At 31.7% G+C, this 18,804-nt stretch overlaps 2 long non-coding RNA genes across 3 annotated transcripts; one reads left to right on the top strand and one right to left on the bottom strand.

The window, feature by feature from the left end:
• Positions 1 to 1,095: 1,095 nt before the first annotated feature.
• On the bottom strand, positions 1,096 to 5,680 carry LOC143062898 (uncharacterized). The gene is made up of 3 exons (XR_012974883.1): positions 5,512 to 5,680; positions 2,571 to 2,658; positions 1,096 to 1,875 (listed from the first exon to the last, which is right to left on the bottom strand). It is a non-coding gene; the product is annotated as an uncharacterized LOC143062898 (long non-coding RNA).
• LOC143062903 (uncharacterized) lies at positions 4,258 to 17,859 on the top strand. Of its 2 annotated transcripts, none has more exons than XR_012974886.1 (3): positions 4,258 to 4,851; positions 16,549 to 16,641; positions 17,667 to 17,859. It is a non-coding gene; the product is annotated as an uncharacterized LOC143062903 (long non-coding RNA). The 2 variants fall into 2 exon arrangements; XR_012974885.1 differs by lacking the exon at positions 4,258 to 4,851 and adding an exon at positions 13,823 to 14,063 and having other exon boundaries at positions 17,667 to 17,856.
• The last annotated feature ends 945 nt before the right edge of the window (positions 17,860 to 18,804 follow it).

Here is an 18,804-nt window from a genome sequence, read left to right as displayed (position 1 = left end):
ATTGTCCCAGTCAATGGATGAATTTCATGTGTCAATCAATGGCCACAGCCACACTGTTTTGAATTTCATTCTATATCTTTTTTCTTGTCATACATCTGCAAGGGATGACTTCTATATATGTCTCATTTATAAAATATGGACATCCTTACGAATATGAAGAATATAGACTTATATAAAAGAAGAAAACAAAAAAAAAAAAAAAAAAAAAAAACACGCATATTAAATATATATTATTCTAACTCGGACATATTTTGTACTTCTACTGTCTTTACATAATTACATATTTCAAAGTGGGACAATTGTAATTCCTGTTAGAAATTAAAGTCTTAGAATTAAAAACATTATATAAGTTTGCAATTCCGCTGAGTGCAAAAGTTGTCACCTTAATTTTTGGAGTTAAGTCAAAACAAAGTTGATAACTTGGTTGGTATTGGTTCCCTGATATTTGTCCTAAAATTTTTTGGATCTAGCACCACTGTTGAAAAAGTTATGCCCCTTTTTTCAACAATTTCCTCAGAGGAAAAGTACTTTTCCTCAAGGGAAATCAAATTTCCCTGAAGGAAAAAGATTTTTCCTCAAGGGAAATTGTTTTTTCCTCAAGGGAAAAAGATTTCCCTTAGGGAATTTGCTGCATAATTATTTCCTTTGAGGAAATTCTATTTCCTTAGAGGAAATTCTTTTTCCTTAGAGGAAATTCTTTTTCCTTTGAGGAAATTTGCAGCTTCAAATTTTCCTTGGAGGAAATACTTTTTCCTGTGAGGAAATTTGTAGCTTCAAATTTTCCTTGGAGGAAATACTTTTTCCTGTGAGGAAATTTTTGACAAACACTTTTCCTTGGAGGAAAATTCAAGACAACAAATTTCCTCTAGGGAAATCATTGTTCTTCAAATTTCTTGACAAACACTTTTCCTTGGAGGAAAATTCAAGACAACAAATTTCCTCTAGGGAAATCATTGTTCTTCAAATTTCCTCTAAGGAAATTTCTGAAGATCAAATTTCCCTTAAGGAAATGTTTTCCCTTATTTTTACTTGTTGAACATTTCTTCACTACACCATGTATACAAACAGTATGAATATAATAATAACAAGACTGTATAATTGATGCAAATGATATTTAAAACTTTAATAAATGTTTGACTCAACATTTTAATGACATTGAAAATAATACAGTCTGACTGTTTAGATCTAGGTATTGTTTATACTTTTTTTATAAATTTAACTTTGATTTATAATTTTTTTTGGAGCAAATGCTTCTATTTTCTTTGTAATTGTTTCAATGCGATACATTAATAAGCAACCAATTTGAATGTCATACCATTTGTGGTGTTCTAAAGAATTTGTTTATATATTTGCAGATTAAATAATAAAATAAACACTTTTCGTGTTATTTTAAATTACAATTTCTTCTGTTTCAGCTTGTGTACAGTTATTCAATCCACTACGTAAGAATTCAGTGAATACATTATTCCATTCACTAAACAATTCCCTTCAATTCTAAGAGAAATCATTTTTGCAAATTGTTCTTCAATGATCTTCTTCTGTATATTTGATATGAGGGAGCAATGTAAATGAGTGGATAAAACTGGTGTTCCTTTTTTCAACAACAAAATAGTATTTGTTCAGCATTCTCCTTTCTTTTGATTAAGATATGTTGTTGCTTTTATGCAATAGTGTTTTTGTGTATCTATGATAGAACTCCATTTTGTTTATGGTCATTATCATGTGATAATGTTGAAATTTCCTATTTCTTTTTTGCAGGAAAGCACACATTCCATTTCAAATTAATCCAATTATGCACTATGTAAATAAATTTCAACTATAAGTTTCCTCTTCAGTAATGACCTATTGATCATGAAAACCAAGATGTCTGATCACCTATAAATACACAAAATAAACAAATAAAATGTTATAAATGGAGAGAGAAACAGCAATAAATGTTTTTCATGTGTATCTTTCCTTATTAAAATACATTAAGTAAACTTGAACTCGAGAAAAATAAATAACTGCGATGTAGACTAGAAAGTATAAAATGCCAAATAAAGTATTCACGAAAAATTAGTTGATTTACAGAAGTCAAGTCCCTGTTTGCAGGAAATTTACATCATTGGTTGTCTGGTGGAGAGTTGTCTTATTGGCAATCATACCACATCTTATTTTTATATAACCTTGCCATATTCCTATTGTGCCTGTCCAAAGTTCAGAGCCTGTAGCTTTTGTCAGTTTAGTCTGACACTAAAATTTAGTGGTTGTTGTTGTTGTTGTTTCATACCGGTCATATTTATTTTTTGTAATTTATTTTGTTATAAACTAGGCAATTACCATGATTAGTTTTACAGTTTGGATTGTTTCAATGTTTCATCTTTAGGTCTTTTATAGCTGCCTACTTTGACTATAGTATAGGGTATGGATTTTCTCATTATTGAAGGTCGTAACAGGCCTACAGTTGCTTTCTCAAAGCCATGATAGTTTTCATATTTAATATACCACATCTTTTAATTTTTATAGTAATCATGATACTAGTAATCATCTTTCAAGTTCAATAACTTTTTTAAAATTAAAAGGTGCCTTACCATTTAGGTTTAGTTGGCTTCTGCAAATTTTACATTGCCTATCATTTCTGCTGTATAAAATTTCTCTGTATCTTCTATAGTTCTTGTCCTATACATAAAAGAGTAAAAGTTGAATGACATCTTGCATCAATATTTTTTTCTGTTTAATGTACATTATGTATATTAATGTGTGTTTAATAAAAATCTAAACCATGAGTGCTTGATAAGCTTCTTGCCCTTATAGCTGGTCTTTAAGCTTTAAATTAATTTTAATGATCGACTAAAAAACTATGAGCACTGTGCAAATAAGACCCCTGCCCTCCAAAAAAAACAAAACATGCACAAACAGTGGTATTTATTGACATAAAACATGTATATAATTTGGCTCCATTTATAGATATATATCTCAAGTGACTATAAGTTTAAGGCTGTGATTTTTTTAACAAATCCATAAATTTCTAAAACCTTTCAAAGTTTTTGAAAATGGACAATTTTAAAATAACTTTGCAACAACTAAAGTTCCTTAACTCTGCATCTTATAAAAAAAATATACATGATAAATAGGGAATGATACTCCAGCTTGCATATCATTCAAAGTTTTAAAGGAACATAACTGAAGAACGGTAAAAGTTTTACTACCAAAATTTGAAATTGATCTGATTAAAATTGTGATAAAAAGTATTTTTTTAAAGTTTAATAAAATTTGGTTGAGGGAAACTTAAGTTAGAAGGCCGAAACATTTTTTTCCATTTTTAAAGAACATAACTATAGAATTTAGTAAAAGAGACACTACCAAAATTCAAACTTAATCTGTATTTTGTGATGATAAGCATTGTGTATTGATTTCATAACATTTGGTTGAGACAAACTAAATTTTAGAGAACAGGAAACCAAAAATTCAGCATATTTTCCCCATTTCTAAAGGGGCATAACTCTGATACTCTAGTACAGTAACACTGACATCACCAAAATTCAAACTTGATATGAGAATTGTGATAACAAGCTTTTGTAAAAGTTTAATTGAATTTGGTTGAGGCAAACTAAAGTACTGTAAGAGAACAAAAAACAACTTTGGGACAGACGGACAATGTTCTGACAAGTGTTAAACATTATGCCCCCTCCACTTTGGGTCATAACAATAAAAAGGGAGTTTGTCAAGATATAAAAACAATTCACCAAAGTTTCATAAAAATTTGTGAAAGCATTCTTGAGACTATCCTAATCCCAAGTCATGATAGTACAATGACATAAATCAGATTTTTTTTTAAATTAAAAGGAAAATTATCATGTTTATGTTATACAAAAATAATTCACCAAGTTTCATGAAAATTGCTCAAAGCATTATTAATAGTATACGTACTGGAAAAATCCCCGCTTTTATGAATAAAATCCCTAACTTTAAATTAAAAATTTAAAATCCCTAAAAATTAAAAAGGAGCTTAATTATCATGATTATATCAATAGATAATTCACCAAAGTATTATGAAAATTTTATGATTAATGTATTCTAATTCCAAGACTATCTAAGACATGGTTTGTTTGAATTAAAAAAAGTTGGAATAAAGTACCTGCTAGAATTCAGGAGAATTAGACCAAATCAGGCTATCTTCTAGATTATCAGACAATTGACTGTACATAGAAAAGAAATTTTCTTTTTTCTTTTTTCTTATTTAGCTATTTGTTATCTCTGTCCTTAATATACACTGAACTAAGCCATTTTTTCACATATTTTTTTTGTTTTTTCTCTCTTGTGACTTGTTATTTAACATAACAAAAAAAACCAAAGGCAATGAAAGAGAAACTGACAATGCCAAGGCAAAACATAAGATGCAGAAAAGAAAAACAAAACAAAACACTAAGCAACACCAACATCACCAAAAAACTAGTGTTGAATTCATGTGCTCAGTCAGTCAGTGAGAGTTCGCAGATCCTGACCTACTATATCTATGCTTAAAAACCTAAAAATCATATAGTTCTAAACATATTTTGTAAATTTATACTTGATTAAAATGTTGTCATAAATAGCATAGACACCTCTGAGTTATGAGAACCACATGTGTTAATTGTGCGAGTATAATCATTGATAATCATGCACAAGATTGACTTTTAAAAGCCTATATATTGAAATTTTCTGAAAATATTGCATGCATTTATTAATATGACCAATTTCAAGAAATGCACAAAGATGTGAGATGATTTATATAATTGTAATTTCAGGAATTTACAGTAAAGGCTTTTATCCTCACTGCATTTTGCACTTTTCCTAATTCAGGAGCCAGAAGTTATGGCCTTTGTGACCTTTGTATGATTTTTATTTTAGTTTCTTTTTTTTATATTGAAGAGTTAAGTATGACGTCCATTATCACTCAACTAGTATACATTTTTGTTTAATGGCAAGCATGGCAAGCTAAAGCATGCCTCACAGGCCCGGATCCAGGGGGGGGGGGGGGGGGGCTGAAGGTTGGACCTGTTACCTGTTACCTAGTCTTTATCTTCCTCCTCTAGCAGGAGCTTCGCTTCTATAGCGTAATTCCAATTTGCACCCTTATTTGCACCCTAACCCTTACACATGGGGCACTCATAAAATCAGTATACGTAGGTAGTTATTATAATAACATGTTGGAACCCCCTTTCTTTATTGGACGATCAATGCATTTGAATGGGGACATGTAGTTGGACACCCCCCCCCCCCCCCCAAAAAAAAATTGTCCTGGGTTAGGAACCCCTCCTTTATATGACTAGATCCACCCCAGTCTCAGGTGGCGGGATTTTCTCGTTGCAATGAAGACCCATCGGTGACCTATGGCTGTTATCTGCTCTTTGGTCATGTTGTTATCTCTTTGATACATTCCCCATTTCCATTTCCATTTTCTTTTCGGTTCTATTATAAATATTAGAAACGAGTTTGGCGCCTTTACAAAAATATAATTGTCTGTGCTGATAGGGGAGTATGTGTGCATACCAATATTTAAATTTTCTAGGCCTTCTTTTTGAATATTTTGTGCATTTCTTGGTAAAATACTGTCAGACCTCGAGTGATGTTGTTTTACAAAAACGGTCAAGTAATGTAGGGGAAAGAAACTAACTAAAAAGACCAAAATAAGCCACAACTAATGGGGGTCTCATTGGGGGTTCTGTTCACGGATCCCGCTTACTTACTACTTATTTATTTAGATTCTCGCATGATGCCATCCCGCGTACACTATGTAAGTGAACAATTCTGCTATTTTTGTAATTTCCCATGTCCCTCTAAACTTCATTTCGCGTTTTCACGGCACAATAATTTGAGGGAGGATAGGACCTTTATCATGACTGCGGGATCGGGTGTTTTTAAGCTCTGGATTTCGGGATTGACCCTTTCGGGATACGATAATTCTTTTTTCGATTTTCGGGACCTCTGGATTTCGTGTTTTTTAAGCCCGGGATTTCGTGATTTCGTGTTTTTAAGCTCGGGATTTCGGGATCAGTACCCCTCCTACCCTCCCTCATAATTTGACTTTCATGTGTCACGTTTACAAAAAATACGCCTCGACAATCCCGAGTCCCGCTCAGACCCCCCTTATAGGTACATAATGAATAGTTTACTATGTAGTCAGTAGTCGGGTCAAATACACATGTATACACTTTTAGACGACCTTAGATTCATTTCACAGCGAAAATACTCATTTATATTGAACATTTTAGATCACTTTACATTTAGATTTTATAACTTTTAAAATAAAGACCATAAAGATTTAAGATCATTTAATCGAAAGATTATAATTTGTCAATGCGCAACTGTAACCAGGTACTGAATTTTTTTTTTGCATGCGTTAAGTTAAAAGTGCCGGGAATAGAAAAGCAAGTTAAACTTCTCATCTGGACTTTTTAATAAGTCTGTATACCGGACCTCTTCTCTATTTTGGGATTGAAAAAAAATCTAAAGTTAAAAATGCGGTTTTGAGCCTATTTCTTCTTTTTAATTTGGTAACACGTTAAGCCATTAGTGACACTAATATGGTATATTACCAATAATAAGGCCATATATTTCGGTGTGTAGAAATACCGCAAAAGACTTCTTAGTGCACTAAGAAGAAAGTTTTTGCATTAAGGACACTAAAACGATGTTTTAAGATCACAGCGAACATGAATATAAGAGGATATGATTAAATACCTCAAATCTATAAAGTTAGGTATCAATAGATTTTGTAATTTTGAAGTTAAATGACTTTTTAATCAACGCCTGCCACTCGCCACGTGACCAACGGTTTATTGCAGATTCCCGAATCATCATGTTCAATCAACCTAATCCAATAAACAATTGTCTTTTGATCGTTACTTATTGATTAATCAATGGTTGTTAACCTAACGGTTTAGCGTGGTATAAATTCAAGTTTATGAAAGAAAAATAAAAAATAAATTTTCTGTTTTAAAACTTTGCCTTTGTTATATATATTTAGTTTTTAAGGAAATTGCTATGCAAGCTTTTTTTTATTTAAAGAACCCTATTTTGAGATAAAAATTGAGAAACAAATGCTTTTGATATTTCATTTCCTTACTAACAATACAAGAGTTTACATACTATCATTATTCCTTGAAAGACATTTGAGAGTATGTGGTGTCCATGGGGTTCTTCAAAATCCGATTACAGAAGTAACATATAGAAAAAATCCAAGAGGTAAAATTATATTACGTTTTAAAAAGAGAATTATAGAATAAATCATAACTGTCTTCTATGAACGATAACTTTAAACTGGTGTCAATGCTTTTTTTTTTAACAATTCATCTTTATTTCCATAATTGAAGATGAATACCATTTTATTTTATAATGTAATAAGCACTATGGGCAGGCGCGGATCCAGAGCTTGAAGTGGGGGTTTGGGGGAGGGGTTATGTGAGAAATGTTTAAAACACTAGAGAAGTTTTCATGTTATACCAAACCATATGTTTTTCAATAAATGGCACACTTTTTGTTCATCCGGCATATGGTTACTCTAAAAATAAAATTTTAAGTATTAATTTTATAAGGTTAATTATTTGATTACAGATCGTATCTACCCGTTTTGCAATTGTTGTATCACTCTAAGGGAGGCTTATAAAGATATATATAATAAAATATAGAGATAGCAGCCTTGGATTGTCTTAATTAAATCCTTTGGTCCTCTAATTATCAAGTTACCCTCTGGCCAATGTTATTATGACTTGTGTATATTTAAAGAAGTGTAGCGACAACGTGTCACCCTATTCAGTGCTAGATATTCAAATTATAGTAAAGATAACATTAAAACAAGAAATGGTTAATACAAAAAATATAAGATTTTCAACCGGGGGTGGGGGGGGGGCTCGCTTTAACCCCCTAAATCCGCTAATGATGTGGGAAAACTAAATTATTTAGTTAACTTAATCATATGACTCTTAAGCCCGTTCTGCCATTATTAAGAAACGCTAAAGAACGGAAATGTATGATTTTAAGATTTGGAAATAAATGAAATTGGTGTCACAAATGGTACATTTTTTTGTATGTCTGCTTGTATTTAAAATATTTTATAAATAGATATAATGCTCATATACATAATTATTAACGGTTGTTTAACTTCGCTTATTTATAGCATTTAACTTCGTATTCTTATTTTCGGCATCAAATAAAAATAATGGAATAAATATATAGGAAGTTCCAATCAATAGACAACGAACAGAACAGAGCAATTCGATATTACTTAGGCGTTCACAGATTTGCACCAATTCTAGCACTGTATGGGGATACTGGATGGATACCAAGTCAGTTTCGGCATTGGGTGAACATTATTCGATACTGGAATAGGCTTTTATCGTTTGAAGACGACCGATTAACGAAAGTGGTGTTCAATATGGATTATGATCGTTGCACAAACAATTGGTGTAGTGACACTAAAGATATTTTCACTAAACTTAATATGTTACATTATTACGAAAGTAGAACAATGGTGGATTTAAAATCTTTTGAACAAATTGTACGAACTTATTACAGTGATATATGGAGAGAGTCCTTGATAAATAAACCAAAGCTACGATCTTACTTAAACTTTAAAACAAACTTCGAACTAGAGCACTATGTAAAACTAAATCTTACGAAACACGAGCGATCTGTGCTAGCCCAGTTTAGATGCGGATTATTACCGATCAGAATTGAGACTGGTAGATATATTGGGGAACCAGTAGAAAACAGACTATGCCGATTTTGTAATTCTCAAAATGTTGAAAATGAGCTACATTTTCTTATAAACTGCACATTTTATAATGATATCAGACAAACTGTTTTTAGCGAGATATTAATGGTGCCTGACTTTACGCAACTAGATGAGCAGGGAAAATTAACATTTCTAATGGTGAACCATCCAAGGAAAATAGCTAAATACTTAGCAGCGTCACTTTTCCGTAGAAAACAAACAGTTTACTCTAGTTAACATTCTTAAACTTTTTCACAAACATTAGTTGAATAATATATGAACTTTTACAATCGTTAATTCTTAATCTATAATTATCTGTATTTAAATTTAAATTGGCAATTGACACGTGATATTAGAACATTTATATTGAACTAACAGTAAAAGGTGACTTATTGGTCCATTGGGCCGGGTGTATTATATATGTAATTATATTTTGTACAAATTTATGCTGATTTACACATGTCACTATAATAAACAATTTACTTACTTACTTACTTACTTTATATTTTAAAAGACAAGGAAAGTGAATTAAAAAATATATACAACAAAAATAAGCGAAAGGAGATGTGGTACGGCTGTCAATGAAACACCTATCCACAAAAGTTAAAAATGAAGAAGATGTCAGAAATAAATTGGTCATAATTTATTTACAGTCTAAAACATCGAAGGGACTAAACATCAACCTATACATATTTATACTTGTAATGCATTTGTATATAAACATCGAATCAGAAATATGTTCCTTTCCTAAACATGTTTAAAATCATTGCTGTGATAGTTATCAAAAGTACCAGGATTATAATTTAGTACGCCAGACGCGCGTTTCGTCTACACAAGACTCATCAGTAACGCTCAAATCGAAATATTGATAAATGGCATAGTTCTTAACATTAGAAAAATGAATGAAGTATTGGCAACTGGACGTTAATAAGCAACCAAATATCAATCCTCACTTTTCCGTGAAGTGTTCACAATTATTTGTCTTTTTAAAATTAAAAGGATGAAAAATCCCAAACTGAAAAGAGTTGAAAATTCGCTATTAATTTAGAAGTAAAAAATATAGCAGACAGAATAAATACGGCAAAAACAAACAAATGAAAAAAAAATAGAGAACAATTTGAAATACCATATACATGTTTAATCAGTATACTAGTAGATTATTCACGGGCCAAGGTTGAGCGAACATGAATTGCTATCGATTATACTAAAGGTGACAATCAACTTTTTGAGGCACGTGTCGAGAAAACATTAGAAAAAATATAATTTAAAATTATGAAAGGAGTAGGTCCTTAGTGCACATTTTTGTTCTTAGTGCACTAAGGAGGTCCTTTGCGGTGTTTCTACGGACCCCATATATTTGAAGCTGTTCAAAATTCTGTACATTATAGGTACGTGTATCAGATCGGACAATAATTTTCATATATATAAAAAGAATTACTGTATAAGTTATCTAGTATGAAATATGTCCACTGGACCGACCGTGTAAGTGCTATATTTATTATATCATGTATATAGCCAGTCAAAAAGATGTGGTATGATTGCCAATGAGACAACTATCCACAAAAGACCAAAATGACACAAACATTAACAACTATAGGTCACACAAGGTCGTTAAAAACTTCCATTTGTTGTTGTCCACTGAAAATAAGCTCATAAAAACACGAATCCCCGTTTACTCAATTCCACCTTTATTTGTTAATATTTCTTTATCTTTTTCTTTTGATTTTATCATATCTTTTTTGTGAAATATTTTGTGTGGTCGAACATGAAATTGCCTCCGATGCTACAAAGAAAATTTGTTTAATGTCATCTGTTGCAATATATGCTAAGTACTACACGTGGACAGGATGTTCCCCAGAAAATAAGTTATACACACCCCGATATAACCCCGAGGGTACACGCTACTGTCATATGGAAAATTACTGGGTCACCTGTAATATGGTAATCAGCCATGCAACTAATTAGGTTACTGACCATGTCACTTCAATTTAAAAAGTTTATCGTTAGATATCAAAATGATAAATTCATTTTAATTAAAAATTTAAGAACTAAAGGATTTATCATTAAAATGAAGTGAAATAATTCAACCAAATCGTATATAGATTATATACATATTTTTTTTTATCTATGCCGGAAAGAATTGAAAAACTGTATTTATAATTTTTGATTTGTTTTATAGAAATCTGTGTAGGTCTCATGAAATGGAACTCACGCAACGCATGCCTAATTAAGATTTATAAATTTATTGAAAAATATAACAAAAATTTAGTTTTGATATTAAATTAAAGTTACCTTTCCGCGCTGTAATTTATTTGATATGACATGAATCAAGCAATTTTTGTTGAGGGATTTATGGGTTTGTCCATACAACGTATAAAAAAAGAAGTGTATGTTATTAGTATTTCACATGCCTTGTTTTCGCCTTGAAGCTCATTATTCAGAGTGTTTCAGACAAGATGATGAAAATAACGTGCAAGATACTTTTTTCGATCATCGTGAAGAGACAATTTTAATTCCCATTCCTCGATGCACTCTACCCCTGTTGAATTGTATATTTATAATTCCTCGTGCTTTTAATTAGCCCCCCCCCCCTTTTCGTGGTTACCGTTATGCCAACAAATACCCGGGGCTTGATTTACATGTAAAATCATGGGCGGATCCAGCCATGATAAAGGGGGTTCCAACTACATGTCTCCATTAAATAAGGGGTGTCGTTGCCGCTGGTTTTCTACGGTTACCCCATCCTTTTCATATAATTTAGATTTCAAAAGTGTATACCTTATTCATATATTGTGTAGGTTAAAATGTTATCTTTTCCCATATTGTTTGCGTTTTGATTGGTGTGTAATGCAACAGTGCAATACTTAAGTGTCAAAAGAGAGTTTTTCCCGACCTATTCACATATGTTTAAGGTTCCTATATACAAGGTGATAGGACGTTCGGTTCCGTTGGAATAGGTTACCTTTTCACGCTATGCCTTAAAACTTTTCCTGATGCACAGGTAACCTATTCCAACGGAACGTCCTATCACCTTGTATATAGGAAGAGGGGGGCAAGGGGTTTAACTGTTATGCTGTTATGGGGCATTTTAATTCTTTGTTATCTGTTATTCTGAAAATATATTTACTGTTAGCTGTTATTGTCTTATTCTTTGTTAGCTGTTATATGACTATTATCTATTTTGTTATCTGTTATTGTGAGAATCTATTTGCTGTTAACTGTTATTGAAAATTGGAATGTTAGCATTTTGACAGCCAATCTTCCGTAGAAATTGAAGATAATTGAAAATTGTGATTTGAATGGATAATAGTCTCATTGGCACGCTTACCACATCTTCTTACAATGTACATCTATTGGGTTCTTTCTACTGGTAATATCGGTGGCCCTGTATTTGCAGAAGAATTTCAGTACCATACATCACATAAACATATAAAATCAATTGGACCCAGGACCATTCCAGTATATATTATTATTATCCTTTGTAATAAATTCCATTGTCTGTGAACATGCAGCATTTTGTACAATAACTTATAGTATGGATTTTGTTATAAAAAAAGCATTGGTACACCCAATAGATTTTGTATTCAATGACCACATAATAATCTTACTGTTGTACTATTACACCACTGTCCCTGATTAGGGGAGGATTGAACACCAACTAGCATGCTAAAGTTGACGCAGTCACATTCTGTATGTGCCTATTTCCAAGTCAGGAGCCTGGATTCAGTGGTTGTAGTTTGTTACTGTGTTACTAAGTTTCTCGTTCACTATTTTGTGGATAAATTAGGCAGTTAGTTTTCTCCTTTGAATTGTTTTACATTACTAAGTGGTGTGGGTTTGAATTATGGCTTTGGGAATTATACAACGTCTTTTTCTTTTAGCATTTATATTATAAGTGCTACTCCCTCTCTTTTCATTTACATGATTGAAAGAGAACCCTGACCACCATATTTTTTTAAAGCCTTTTAACTGCTTCACATGGCAAAAATTGAAGCTCAGAAACCATTGATGCAAATACAGATGTGTCAGTTTAATTTTTCGACAAATACCCTTTTAAAAATCCTACAGCTTCTCCAATGCTGTACCTTAAATTTTCCATATTCTATAATTTCACATAAGATACATGATTGGTGTTTCACTTGGTGTCATCCAAATTTTCACTAGGTCCAATTTCTATTATACTATCAGAATTGTCACTTGAGTCAATTTTTATTATCAGAATAACCATAACTGGCATGCGTGTTTCAGTTACATGTCCCGTCTCCACTGATCTGGGTATTTTTGTATTTTATAAGTAAGTTTTATCATGAGGTCATTAAATAAAAAAATATATATTGTGCATCAATGTTTTTTTTTTTATTATATGTAAAGTATATATATTGCTTTTCAGAAAAAAAATCTTAAAATCAAATTGATAATAAAGTGTCACTGGCTGCACTATTCAAAAATTAAATAAAAAAATCTAAATCATTAAAACTTGATCCCTCAAATATCCTAGATTAAAAATATCCCTTTATCAAAAACAGAAACTAGTAATTTCGTTCAGAAAAATTCAACATCCATACTATAATCATACCACAAGTTATATACTAAGATCTACGAGTCATCTACTGGATTGGTCCTGGACAGATTTATTTTCATATTTCATTTACTGTTATCTGTTATTATCCCTTTTCAATTCCTTGTTATCTGTTTTTCACCAAATCAATTCACTGTTTTGCTGTTATGGGGACCCCCCTTGCCCCTCCTCTAGGAACTTGAGAGGATTCCCGAGATTATCATTTATGCAATGATTGCTCACAAAATGCTAGGGGAGGCCAACCCCGGATTCCATCCCCTTCGACCCGCCACAGAATACAGATATAATTGATAATTGTTATTTAAAAGTCATATATACTATAGCCACTATAGTACTAGAACCGAACACCTGTTTTCGGATATATATATATACATACACCACATCTTCCTATGTCTATATAGCTGATTTACCTTATATAACTGCGAGAAAATGAATAATACACAAGTTGATAATTGTCTCTTCTCTGCTAATTTTAATGTGCATGCAATATTCACTCTGATTCACTTGTGAGACCACCGACACTAATAATAATTACCTACAAAATAATAGGTGCTCCTTTACTGGGAAGAACATTTCGGATCCGATCAATTTATTGGTTCCATTCCCCCATTCTACACTTCTCCTTAGAAAAAATGCCTTGCAATGCGTCATAATTATCTGGACTACTAACTTACTTCCATATAACTTCGAAAACAGACTATAATCTATTTCACTAGATGAGATTGGGCTCACGGATTTTTTAATGGATTGGTAATTTTTATTTATAGCACAAGTTTACAAAGCAAGATTAATCACATTTTTCACCCGGCCTACAAATCAAATGGTTGCCTCCTTACTGACTTACACCTACACAAGCTAAAAAAACATATTCATGTGGGGGGGGGGGGGGGGGGGGGCGGGGGTTCAGATGGGGGATGCTTGCCTCAGTCATGTTTCTGTGATTCCCTATATAATCAACAAAATTTTTCACACAAAAAGGGGGGCAGGGATTTCTCCTTAATAAGAAATCTCTATTTTCAGCATAAGCTCATATAAATTTGCCTTTTGAAGAACTGAAATAAATATGAGACGGCTAATGATTTTTCAGATGCTTTACATTAAAATACATCCATGTGACATTCACAATTATATAGATCCAAATTTAAAAAGCTATTTTTTTCAATATTTAAATAATGTAGGATCAAATCTTGATACATGTATGTAGTTGAAATTGTTAGCTTTTAAACATGTTAAACATTAAAAAATGAACACCCAAAGTTTAAACCACGTTTAAACATAAGAATGACCATGTAGTCTTTATTAATGTATGCTATTGCTATGAAACTAGGTCATTGTAGGTAAACTGTCATCTATTCCCTTAAATCTTTGTTCCCAGTCACCCCAAGTTTGATTTAAATTAGTCAAGTATATCTACTCTATTAGGTCTCTAGTTTGGATAGTTAATAACTTGCAAATTACAAATGAATTAAAATCATACTCCTCCCAAATTTATTTCTTTAAATATTATGGATGAAATACATGTAGCAAGTAAGGGATGAAATTAAATTGGATGAAATGTGGCATTTTTTTTTTGATAAAGTAGTATGTCGTCTGATGTTGTCAAACTTAATTATAGACCCTTAAGGGGCGGATCCAGTCATTTTAAAAAGGGGTGGGGGTGGGATTCTAACCCAGGACAAAAGGGGAAAGGGGGGGGGTCCAATTACATGTCCCTATTCAAATGCATTGATTATCCAAAAAAAGGGGGGTTCCAATCCCTTGAACCCCCCTCTGGATCTGTGCCTGCCCTTTAAAAATAAAATTATCCTTATTTTGAGTTAAAGCTTATAGATTTTTCTATAATGCTTCTCAGGGGCGGATCCAGCCATTTTAAAAGGGGGGTCCCAACCAAGAGCAAAGAGGGGTTCCAACTATATCTCCCATTCAAATGCATTGCTCGGCAAAAGAAAAGGATTCCAACCCTCAAATCTATGGTCAGGTTGTTGTCTCTTTGACACATTCCCTTTTTCCATTCTCAATTTTATCATGTAGTCGTCGTTGTCCCAGGACATTTAGTTTTCGCTTAATAACTTTAGTACAAGTAACAGAAATCTATGAAATTCAAACACAAGGTTTGTGACCAGAGTTTTGTTCAGAGTTTAGGAATTACATGAATTAGGGGCCAATAGGGGCCAATATTAAACTTTGTTTGATTTTATAGAAAATTGAATTATTGGAGTTCTTTGATATGCCAAATCTAACTGTGTATTTAGATTCCTAGTTTTTTGGTCCTGTTTAAATTGGTCTACTTTAAGGTCCAAAGGGTCCAAAATTAAACTTATTTTGATTTTTACAATATTTAAATCCTTGGTGTTCAGATTAATATGCTGAATCTGAATATTTACTTAGATTTTTTTATTATGGGCCCAAATTCAAGTTGATCCAAATCGGGGTCCAAAATTTTACTTTGTTTGATTTCAACAAAAATTGATTATATGGGGCCTTTGATATGCTGAATCTAACCATTCATTAAGATTTTTGATATTTTGACCCATTATCAAATTGGTCCACATTGAGTTCTAAAAGGTCCAAAATTTAACTTTATTTGATTTCACCAAAAAAATGAATTATTGGGGTTCTTTGATCATGTTGATATGCTGCATCTAACCATGTATTGAGATTTTGAATATTGGACCATTTTAGGTTAGGTTAATTGTCAATTTAAAATTTTTAAGTACTTGGACCGCATTCATTCTGTGTCAGAAACCTATGCTGCATCAACTATTGAATCACAATCCAAATTTAAAATTCAGAGTTGTATTGAGCTTGAATGTTGTGTCCATACTTGCCCCAACTGTTCTGGGTTCAACCTTCACGTTTGTATCAAGCTGAGCCATGCATAGCTTTTTATCTGATTTATATATTAATTTGAAATTTTGACAAGTGAGACACATACAGATTATACTGTTAACAATATTTCAGAGTTTAACGTAGTCAAGCGAAACAAATTTTAGAAGAATAGTTGAATCATGTCTTTGTTGTCAAATGAAAAATTAGTACGAACACAAAGAAAAAGTATGGGAATGTTTGTTTTTTAAACTATTGACCAGGGTGAAAGTCTTTGAAAGTCATGACTGGCAAAATGTTTGTGAAATGAAATAGCACAAATATTCCATTCTTTTTAAATATAACTGAATATAAAGAAAAACACAAACTGATGTTTTATAATAGTTTTTACCCTTTTTATGTTTTATAGGACAAGAAATATAGAAAAATGATGAAAAATATAAACAGTTACAATAGAAATGAGCGCAAAACAAGATAAACAGAATACAACAAGGCCTAAATGGTAAGACCACTTCTATATACTGTAAATTCAGATTTTTCAGGGAAGGGACAACTTATTGTGATTACAAAAAAAATCTGCATAAAGATCTATATAGTTACATGATATATATATATATACATATGTTTCTGTTATCAAAATATGATTTCTTATTTTTGCGATACTCACCCAGTCACATTATTCGCATTACTAAAAAGTTTCGATAATTTCTGAATTACAGTAATAAAAGAAATTGCCTTTGAATGATGACTCATATAAAAATAAGAAAATGTGGTATGGTAAATGAGTGACTTATCCACCAGAGTTCAATGAAGCGGATGCAAGAAATTAAAGGCCAATCATGGGCCTGCCTTCAATAATGAGAAAACACTTCCTTTATAGGTCATCCATTAAAGATCTCAACATATAAAGATTTAAACAATCCAATTTAGTTCAACATGTTCAAAGTCAATAACAATTAATAAAAAAAAATCATGCCTAATAAAAAATATTGTTTGTTTCTTCAATCCTGACCAACCCTTCAAAAATGGCCCTACTCATAAAATTTTATTTTCAAAACTAAGCCAAATATTATTTTATTCATTTCTGATTTTCGGGCTTGCCGGATCATCCGATAATATTCAGGCTTTTGGGAAAAATAAAATTATTTACCTACCTACCTACCCACACCTGGCTTGTCAGAATAGGGATTAGGGAAACAAACAATATATTAATTTAGGCATCATGTCTGTGAGCACTCAACCTGACCATAATATAGGACAGTCGTTCAAATATTAACACAACATATGAACATTCTATAACAACTATTGCAAGTGGCTCAACTTTAAATATCACTGCAAGGCACTTAACAACGAATATTAAATCTTGGACACAAAGCACTGAAATAAGAGAACTCATAAGCATGACAAGTAAGAATATCAAATGAAAGTTTCTCAAAATGTTCATTAAAACATGATAAAATAAGCTTATTTATATTGCTGTTTTTTTCTCCATTTATAACATTTTTTTTTTATTTTGTGTATTTATAGGTCAGATATCTTGGTTTTTATGATCATCAACAGGTCCTGCAGGTCTATACTGAAGAGGAAACTTAATTGTTAATACTTTTCTACATAATGTGCTAATTGGATTATTAATGTGAAATGAACTCAACTGTGTGTTTTTCTGGAAAAAGAAATAGAAAAAATTCTACAAAATTGCTATAAACAAAATGGAGTACTATCAAAGAACACAATTGTGTAAAATGTAACAACCTACATTCATATTAACTGATGGATTATCGAGAAATTAAGAAAAAAAATAGTATCTTTGTCATGTTTGTTGTCGAAATAATTTAAACACCTGCTTTATCAATTCATGTACATGGCTCCATCATATCAAATATACAAAGAAGATGTTTGAAGAACATACATTGCCAAAATTTATTCAACCAATTGAAGGAAGATGTCTTGTGGATTGAATTATTTATGCACTGAACTGTTATGTAGGGGGTCGAATACACAGCAGCTGAAACAGAAGACAAGTTAATTTGACATGAAAAGTGTTTATTTTATTTAATATGCAAATATGAGCACAATATTAATAACATCACAAATGGTATGATATTCATAGCATTTTGCTTATTATTGTATTGTCTTAAACATGCTAAACAGTCAGCCTTTTGTTTTTGTATGTTTAATACTCACCATGAAAATTTGTATTACAGTATTAAAGTTTTAATTATCTTTTGTATCAATAATTCAGTCTAGGAGAAAATATATTAATACTGTTTGTACTGTTATGAAATTTCCATAGAGGAAAAACATTTCCTTAAGGGAAATTTGATGTTCAGAAATTTCCCTAGAGGAAATTTGAAGATCAATGATTTCCTTAGAGGAAATTTGTTGTCTTGAATTTTCCTCCAAGGAAAAGTGTTTGTCAAAAATTTCCTCACAGGAAAAAGTATTTCCTCCAAGGAAAATTTGAAGCTACAAATTTCCTCACAGGAAAAAGTATTTCCTCCAAGGAAAATTTGAAGCTGCAAATTTCCTCTAAGGAAATAGAATTTCCTCAAAGGAAATAGAATTTCCTCAAAGGAAATAGAATTTCCTCAAAGGAAATAATTATGCAGCAAATTCCCTAAGGGAAATCTTTTTCCCTTGAGGAAAAACAATTTCCCTTGAGGAA

Source organism: Mytilus galloprovincialis, chromosome 1 (genome assembly GCF_965363235.1).
Source record: "Mytilus galloprovincialis chromosome 1, xbMytGall1.hap1.1, whole genome shotgun sequence".
NCBI lineage: Eukaryota > Metazoa > Mollusca > Bivalvia > Mytilida > Mytilidae > Mytilus > Mytilus galloprovincialis.
This window is presented reverse-complemented; position numbering and strand designations above follow the sequence as displayed.